Here is a 10,147-nt window from a genome sequence, read left to right on the forward strand (position 1 = left end):
AAAAAATATCACGTGGCTGGCTGGGTGGGAAATTCGGATATAGCCAACTCAACCACCTCCAGCTTATCTCCATAATCCCATTTCACTCGTACTTTAAAGCAGATGCCATAGCCAAAATCTGTTTCTTTAATGGAAGCTCGGAGATTGGCCCTTCTCTATTCCCATCTTTGCCCCTCCCCTTCGCCTTCTCTTCTACCCCTCTCCTCAAGCGTTTCTCCCTCAGCTTGCGCTCCCCACGGCAACGAAACCCTTCGAGACGACTGCGTTTTTTGTCTTATTATTCGCGGCCAATCCCCGGCTTTCAAGGTTTCTTCTTCTCCATTTACTTTTTTTTCCAGCTAAATTTCTGCTTTAATTTTGTTTTATTTAATTTATGTTGAAATTTAAGCAGCTGTATGAAGATGATATGTGCCTGTTTATATTGGATACCAGACCCTTGAGTCGTGGGTAAGGTATCATCTTTCTATTGTTACTTTTACCATCTCAAAAGTAACTTCTCTTATTTATGTTATGCTAATTTCTGACCTCTGCTGTGGTTTAGTTCTATTACTTCATCCAACCATTCTTAATCCAATTGAAATGGTGACTTCGAAGTGAAATTATCGATTTAATAATATCCCATTTGGTAAATTAGTGTTAGTTGTTGCAAAATAAGAATCAAGGTTAGGTGTAGTTTGGAAAGGAAGGTTGATGTTGTTTTCGCTTTCTAAGATGTGTGCATTTGACTTCAATATGAATTGCGAGGAAAAACAAAAACCATGGTCTATATCTGGACAGATTTTATCCTTTTAACTTCTTTAAGAAAAACTTTATTTATATGTCACATTGATTTTCAGATAAAATATTTTATAAATGTACTCTTAATATGTATGTGTTTCTTTACTAATCCAACATGTTTAGTTTAAAAGTTCCGTTGGCAAAACCGGAATGATTTCTATCCTATGTATATTATCACTCTGTGACGATGTTTACATTATGCGTTTTTTTTATGTTTAGCTTATCCATTGCATGTTGAACCTTGTTGTTGTTTCCTAGGCACTCTCTTCTTATCCCAAAGTCTCATTTTTCTTCTTTGGACGCAACTCCACCATCTGTAAGTTTGCTAGACATAGTTTGTTTTTTTCTCAAGCAGTTGTGATCGCTCTTCATTATTACTGAACATTGTGCAAAGGAATGTTGATTGAACTAAAACTGTTATACATATTGGTGAGTAGATAAGGCATTAACATGTGTCCAGTGTTCCATTTCAGACAGATTTTGCTTCTTGATTATAGAAAGTGGATTCATTGGTTGTTAAACAGCATCCAAGTTAATAGAAGCTGCAAAATTTTATTAATGTTAAGACCTAAAACTTTTAGTTTTGTTCTACTCTGCATTATCTATTTAAACATACTTGGATTTATATAAATTTCGTGGACTAAATATCATACTTTGCAAATTTGAGATTGCTCGAAATTTTTTTTGGAATAAATCACATATTTAGTCTCTCTTTTATGTGTCTTTTGAGGAGCATTCAGGTGGTAGCTGCGATGTGTTCAAAAGTGCCTTTTCTTGGCAACGCAATCATGAAAGCTACTGGTTCTGGTATGTGCTGAAGTGTGTTTATTGCAGCTTTAATCTATACATATCAGTTTTCTTTGAAGTTATTAGACTACATAAACTAATTTATGTTAAATTTTCCATCAATTTCGCTTGAAATCTGTGGCTTTTGAATTATGATTATTCAAATCCATGACCATAAGCCATATATTATATCTTTATATAGGGTTAGAAGATTAAAACAAGCTTAAGATTAAAATTGGTCTGTATTTGTTTGATCATCCTTATTCATAAAATTCTTTTGGAAGTATGGATGGTTGAAATATATAAATTTCACCACTATGATAAGTATATGCCTGGATATAAGTATCTCAGCAGCAGTGTTGGTTTTCCACCATGAATCAGGTTGGGGTTTATTTGTATGCAACTTTATTGAGTCTAGAGAAGAACTGTGACTAGAATTACTTCGTTGAAGAAAGCAATATTGGTCTAATGTTTACTCAAGTCATTTCACATGGTTTTCTTGGAGCTAGGCAACACACATGATATAGGCAGCTTCACTACCATTTAATGTTACTTTGAGGAAAATTAGTTCATCAAACAGAGTTATTATGTTTACCAACTTTGTAGTTTCTGTTAAATATATTTTTAAATGTAGATGACAATGTTTTTATTACATGTTGGAATTGATGTAGATGCAACAAATCTTATCATGTAAATTAACCTTGGAAGTTCCAATGCGCAGATTCATTCAATTTGTTGGTTAACAATGGTGCAGCTGCGGGTCAAGTTATATTTCATGTAAGTTGATGGCACTTCATTTACCCTTTTTCTTTGGATGCTTGCGTCTAGAGTAGGCATAGAAGGTAGTTTATGTTTCATGGCAACTAAAATAGATCTCATATTTATTTCAGACACATATTCACATAATTCCCCGTAAAGCAGGAGATTGATTGTGGACCTCTGAGGTATGCTTCATTTGCTTGGGTATTTACTTGCATACACAAAAAAAAGGAAGTAGGGTTTCACGGTGAGTAAATATGACATGCTTCTAGTTTTACAGAGTTTGCATCGGTGTCCTCTGAAGATAGACCTGGAAACGTCAGGTCTTGCGAATCATGTTCAAGAATTGTTGCATAACGTTTCCGGAGAGAGCAAAGATCAAGTGTCAACTGTGTCTTGAATCTGTGTGATATCATAATATATAAATATATACATTTTGGCTTCATCTTATGTACCATAGAATAGAAGTATATAGTTCATTCTTTCAAGACTCGTCGGTCCTTCACCATGTTGTGATTTTGTTTGTTCAGTCTAAGTCGGAAGCTTGTTGTTTCACTATCTAAAGCCTATTAAAATGTTAAAAAAAGATTTTTTTTATCAGCAGTTTATAATAAATCTTTTTAATACAAAAATCATATTTGAAAATTTTCCTACTGGCGCATTGATGTGGTGAGAAACAAGGCCCAGCACATTACGTTGTTAATATTCTAATGTCAACAACATAATAGTTATGTTTTCAATTTTGTCGTCCTAATTTCATAATTCAGTTTCTTCCTGGAATTTTCTCTACTTTGTTAGTCATTGTAAAACCATAAAGAAGCAAGAGAAATTGAAAAGAAAGGCAGTAGTTTGACTGGTAGCCCAAACTGTAAAGAAGCAAACAGTATTGGTGTTCTCTAGGGTCTGGGAAATTCCTGCCATACCATAATGTTATAGCCGCATTTTTCTTTTTTGTTATTTTTGTGATAGATTTAAATGCAAAATTCAATGGAATGTTAATAAATTCTTGGCTTTCCAGGTAAATATATTGAAACCGTAAAACAAACGGCTGATTCCATGAGATATTGTTCTCGAATTTTTTTTTCACGAGATAATGCTTTGGACATATTATTTGTTGAGATAGGGTTAATTCTACAGTGACCAAAGAGGTCGTCATGCACGCCCAACGACCAAGGAGGTCGTCATGCACTAAGGGCGACCAAGGAGCGGGAGTTGCATGGTGTGCATGGGGGGGAGATCACGCCCAACGACCAAGGAGGTCGCCATTCACTCAGGGCGACCAAGGAGCGGGAGCTGCATGGTGTGCATGGGGGGAGATCGGTGCATGCATGGGGAGATCACGCCCAACGACCAAGGAGGTCGTCATTCACTCGGGGCGACCAAGGAGCAGGAGCTGCATGGTGTATATGGGGGGAGATCGGTGCATGGGGCATGCACGTGGGGTGTAGGTCGCCATGGAGTCTCGACGACCAAGCTGCTGGGAGATTCCTGCATCCCGACCAAGCTTTAACCCTATCACTCATGCATGCGTTGCATCCATAGCTGGGCGACCAAGTTGTGTCCCTCATGCATGTTGCATCCATAGCTGGGAGATTCCTGCATCACGACCAAGCTTTAACCCTATCACTCATGCATGCGTTGCATCCATAGCTGGGAGATTCAATGCTAATATTATTTTCTTCAATAGTCAAATTTAATGATTCTGTCCAACGATTTTTTTCTTTATATAAATAATACGGGGTTTAGGGTAGAAGCAGAACCAGGAGCATAAGCATAAGCACTTTGCGGAGAGAAAGAAAAGGAAGAAGAAGAAAAGAATATAAAGGATCAAACATAGTTCTTGAGGTAATTTTTTATTGTTTAATTTAGTTTATTATATGAAATTATTAGTTTGTTAGTTTAGGGTTTAGGGTTTAGGGTAAAACTAAAATCTAGTTAATTAGTTTGTTAGTATAAATTATTTGTTTGTTAGTTTAAGTTATATATTATATTATATAAAAAATTAGTCAATTAGTTTATTAGTTTAAGTTATTAAATATAAAAAAATATTAATTAATTTGTTAGTGTCTTTAAACGTATATTAGGTTGTTTTTGAAGTTGAAGTTATATTATAAAAAAATTAATTAGTGCTTAATTAGTGTGTTATTTTAACTAAGTTATATTATAATAAAGAAATAGTTTATTAGTTTAAGTTATATTATAATATATTAGATTATATAAAATTAATTTGTGGGAGCTATTGTTGTTTAAATAAATTAAACGGTTTATACATACAGGGCATTATTCCACAATATTTGCCCACGTTCAGATTGATTCGAAGAAAGAAACAAAGAAGGAAAAGAAAGGAAAGGAAGAAGGCATAAATACGTGAGTAATTTATTATTTTTTGTTGTAAATTAGTTAGTTAGTAAGTTTATATTAGATTATATAAACTAATTTGTGCGAGATAATTTCTGTTTAAAAAAAATATTGTGTTTAAAAATATTTAGTGGTGTTTTAAAAAAATATTTTGTTTAATTTATATTGTATGTGTAAATTAGTATGGAGTAAAAATTAATTGAATGAAATAATCTGGCCAACGCATTATCACGATATTTTGCCTAATAAATTTGTTTGATATTTTAAAAAAATAAAAAATATTATCAAACTAATCATGATTATTAGTAATAATTACTAAATGATTAGTATCAAATCTAAATCATTAAATATTTATAATAAATAATTATTAGTAATCATGACTAAATCATATTATTATTAAATCATTAAATATCAAATCATTAGATTAACAATAATTATTAAATCATTATTAGTAATATTAGTAATCAATCAATCAATCAAGTTAAATAACAATTTTTATTTGATCATTAATATAATAGTATATTATATTATATTGAATGATTTAATGTTTTATGAAATTATCTTATCTAATATTTTAATCTAAATTAATTTATTATTTTATTTGTAGAAAAAATGAGAAACAACTTTTTCATGATTGTCCATTATAATGGACAGATTATGGAAAAAGAGGTCGGAGTAGTTTTTCAGTCTAAAAAACCAATAAATATGATGTTCAAAAAAGACATCACATTTATAGAAATGAAGCATAAGATAGAAAGAAAAATTCGAGCTGCAGTTGATGGTTTGAGGTATAGGTTTATAATGTGCCCCAACCCAGTCAGATATGCTGCAGTTCCACTTGAAGAAGATGATGATATTGGAACCATGGTTGGATTACATGAGTAAACCAATATAGCAGTTATTGAGTTATTTGTTGATGTGCGTAACATATGTGATGTTCCTGGGTCATCAAGAGGTGTGGCTCAAAATCCATCTGAAATAGCTTTATATAGTCAGTTTGAGGAGACGACATACATGTTCCTGAACAGTTTTATGGCACTATTGGAAAGTGTAAATGAAGTCGGGGGACATCTGCAGCAGCAGAGTATGAGACGAGAAACATACCGGAATTGGTTGTTGATATTGATGCTGAAAATCGATGGGGAGAAATTCATGATGATTCAAGCGAAGATGAAGAAACCGAAGAACCCATTTTGGGCGGCGACGAAAATATTTTTGGTGGAGGTGCAATTGATGAAATTCCATCACCGTATGAAACTACTCCTCACATATACGAGATAGACTATGATGCGATGAGGGCACCTGAATTCCCAGACATGCCACATTTACCTCCGTACCAAATGACTGAATCATTCGATAATTCTGGTAAATTTTCAGTTGGGGTACAATTCAGAGGAAAAAATGAAGCTACACTGGCGATTAAAGAGTACTGCATCAAATGCCATGTTGATGTCCATGTTGGAGAGTCCAACAAGAAAACCCTATACGCGAAGTGTGTAAAATATAGCCCAGAGTGCAAGTGGAAGATCAGAGTGTCGAAAAATCAAAGGCACGATGTTTGGGTCATCACGAGGTACAATGGTCCGCACACATGTTTACGAAACTCCATCGAACAAGACCACCGACTATTGGACTCCGATGTAATATGTGAATACGTGAAGGCGATGGTTAAAAAGGATCCAAGGATATCTTGTTCAGTGTTAGCTGCATCTATTCGAAGCCAATTTGGATATCAAGTAAAATATGGCAAGGTGTGGAATGCGAAGATGAAGGCAATGAAGGCATTTGAATTGCCATGTGTTCAAAGTCATACGTCGACGAAAACGTAGGAGAATAGATGGGTGCCTCAGGCTGCACAAACTCTAGTATGTATGCTGGTACAGTAGAATCATCAACTGCGTGATGCAACGATCCCGCATCGCCGAACGGTTGTGGTGCGCTATTATCCTCATCGGTCATTTCCGCTTCAGGTTGTAGAGATGAACTCCCACTCCCACTCGGTAGAGAGTATTCAGCTTTACCAAATCTTTTCTTAAACCTCAAAAACTTTTGCCTCTCTACCATTATTGTGAGAAACGACTTTCCATTATCCCAAAAATAAGCAAGGTAAGCCGAAGTCTCAAAATTAAAGTCGTCGTCTTGAATGGCGTCAAGAGTTGGCATGAATGAAGCCCTATTATTCCAAGCATTAATGTAGGTTGCATGCTTCTCAACCCAATTAACGTCTTCTTTACGACGAAGGTCAAATCTGTGCAGGTCGTCATGCGTCTCAACCCAATTCACTGGACGACGACCATCTAAGTTTTGGAGGAGGTCATGATCCCATGGACTCCGCGGAATAGGTTGGTGGAAGTGGAATTGCCTCAGCACTCTATCCCCAAATTGGATCTCAACAAAAGCTAAATTGATCAATGGTGTAACAGCACACCAATATTGAAACCCATCTAAAATATCGTGCGATATCAACGCAAATAATTCTTCATTCATGTATGGTCTCCAATTAAACTGTAAAATTACAAAAACAATAAAATTGATTTAAATCAAATAATATAGTTAATTTAAATAATAATTAAAAAATAAAGATTATACATACCTCCTTTTTGGCCTTAATGTCGATCTTCAGCCTGAACTCTTTAATGTTGTTGTGCACCAACCCCGTGCCTTCAATTTTATGTCTCCATCTGCATATCAATCAAAACAAAAATAGAGACATTTTGTTCAATAATTTTAATCAAAATAATTTTTTTCTAATTAATATTTTATATTAAAATAGAGGATTCATATTACCTTCTGGCAAGTGAAAAGTCAACCGCAGTCCGACTAATCGGTGTCAAAAACAGAAGTCTATGCCAAGCTCATGATTGTAGCAGCAACAGACATCCATCGATTTCTGCTGTATTATTATCATTCACGACTAATGATGCCTTGCACATCTCATGATACAAGAACGCCAATATCGCCGAACCCCCAGCTATATTGCCTACAATTCTCAAAATTTGTTAAAAAAAGAAGATACTGAGTGTGAACATAACTACCGGATTTATCAGGCATCAAAATTCCCCCAATCAACTGTAATATATATGCTTATGTTGCATATATAATTTTGTGCTCCGTACTATTTGGTTGAAGTTGAAATTCATTCTTCAACCATGACAACCTCACTCGCCACCCTCTACACTCTGGTGGTACAGGCGCTTTCCCAAGAAGCAAGTTGCAAAGTTTTGCCACATTTTTAAACTCATGTGACATTACCACCGGCATCCCATTAGTTTGGACCCCGAGTTGCATTGTCACATCCTCCAAAGTTATCGTGCATTCGCCACACGACAAATGAAACGTGTGCGTTTATGGTCTCCAACGTTCAATTAACGCACTGATCAAACCTGGGACCAACTTGTAATCTCGCACAAATGTTACATACCAAAATCCAGCCTCTTACAAGTTTTCTTCTATCAATGGGCGTGGCTTGGACACTTTATGTAGCCGAAGACGAAGGACTCGCTGCTCGTCCTCCTATAATTAAATAATGCAAAAAATTATCACAATCATCATAAAATAATATTCAAATATTTATTAATTATAATTCATTAAACAAATATTTTATTCACCATTATTCCCAAATGACTTGAAATATGTTCATTGTCAAGTCTCAGCAGTAGAATTTGGTCAGCCATTGGAATGAATCTGTAAAAAAAGTAAACAACATTATTTAAAAATTCATTTAATATAACTAATATAATCTAACTAACTAACTAACTATTTTGGCAAATTTATTTAATAAAACAAACTAAACTTTTTAAAATATAAGTTAAACGTAAATTTTCTCTTAAACAACTAATAAACTATTCTTTAATATAACTTTAACTATTCTTTAATATAACGTTAACTAATAAACTATTCTTTAATATAACTTAAACTAATAAATGATTTTTAATTATAATTTACTACTAAAAAACTAATTAACTAATTTTTTTATATAATATAAATTCAACAAATAAACATAACTTAATTATTTAACTAACACAAACTAATTACATATTTTTTTATATATAACTAACGACTAACAAACTAACTAAATATTTTTATTAATATGTAACTATCAAACATGCTAATTAAATAATTTTTTATTTCTATATGATATAACTTAAACTAACAATAATATAACTTAAACTAACAAACTAATTAACTAATTTTTTGTTTTACCCTAATTTATAATAATAAACTAATTAACTAATAATTTATAACAATAAACTAATTTAAATAATTATTCTTTTATATAACTTAAACTAATAAACTATTTTTTATTATAATAAAACTTAAACTACTAATAAACTAATTTTTTATATAATATAAATTCAACAACCAAAATATAACTTAACTATTTAACTAACTACAAACTAATTAAATATTAGACTAACTAACACACTAATTAATTATTTTTTTAATATATAACCATCAAACAAACTAATTAAATAATTAACTAAAATTTTGTTTTAACTGAAACCATAAACTAACAAACTAATAATTTAAAATAATAAACTAATTAAAATAATTAAAAAACTTACCTCGATGTTGTGCTCTCCATTTCTTCTTCCTCATCTTTTTTCTGCTATATTCTCCTTTGCTATTTTCTCCCTTTCTTTCTCTCTTAATTGTTTCACTCATTAACCCCATCCATCCAATATATAATACAACAACCGGGCATACTTTGCTTCAATTACAGGTGGCCGAGTCATTCACGTTCACGGGCTGCAATAATGCAGCTGATTTCACACTGTATGGGAGCAGAGGCGCAGCGACAGCAGAGCACGTGAGAGCTTCGGGCAAAGGCATAGGTCGTTGGGATCCCTTGGCGACCTACAATGTCGCTGGGATGCCCTGGCGACCTACAATGTCATTGGGATTCCCTGGCGACCTACCCACGTTGCCATGCTGCCACCAGACTCATGCCACGTTGCCATGCCGCCATGCACAGCCATGCAGAGACTCCAAGCTCGCCCAGACCCATGCCACGTTGCCATGCCGCCATGCACAACCATGCAGAGACTCCAAGCTTGCCCGGATGCCATGGCGACCTCCAAGCTCGCCCGGATGCCATGGCGACCTACGGCAACACTGTGGAGATCACTCCATTTGAGCAATTAATCTGGGGAGATCATTATTTCGTGAAATAAACAATTTGAGAGCATTATCTCGTTGATTTTGCCTAAAACAAACTATATGCTGATATTTCAAAGAAGTCGCATTTCTGATATTCCAGACTTTTTCAGGATTGCCTTGGCACTGTTCAGTCTATCCCTATGTAGAAAATAAGGAACGGTCATGATGATTAACCTCTGAAACTGCAAAGAAATATCTTTTTGTTTTCCCTAGTTTCCTCTATAAAATGATCCAAAGAGGTGCAAAAGAAACAGAAATGGCTTTGCGATTTGCTTCAAGCTTCACTTTCTTGCTTCTGGTAACTACC

General features: G+C 34.1%; 1 pseudogene; it reads left to right on the forward strand.

The window, feature by feature from the left end:
- The first annotated feature begins 91 nt into the window (after positions 1–91).
- On the forward strand, positions 92–2,878 carry LOC120177222 (annotated as a pseudogene).
- Positions 2,879–10,147: the final 7,269 nt, after the last annotated feature.

This window comes from Hibiscus syriacus, unplaced genomic scaffold (genome assembly GCF_006381635.1).
Source record: "Hibiscus syriacus cultivar Baekdansim isolate YM2019G1 unplaced genomic scaffold, ASM638163v2 tig00112285_pilon, whole genome shotgun sequence".
NCBI lineage: Eukaryota > Viridiplantae > Streptophyta > Magnoliopsida > Malvales > Malvaceae > Hibiscus > Hibiscus syriacus.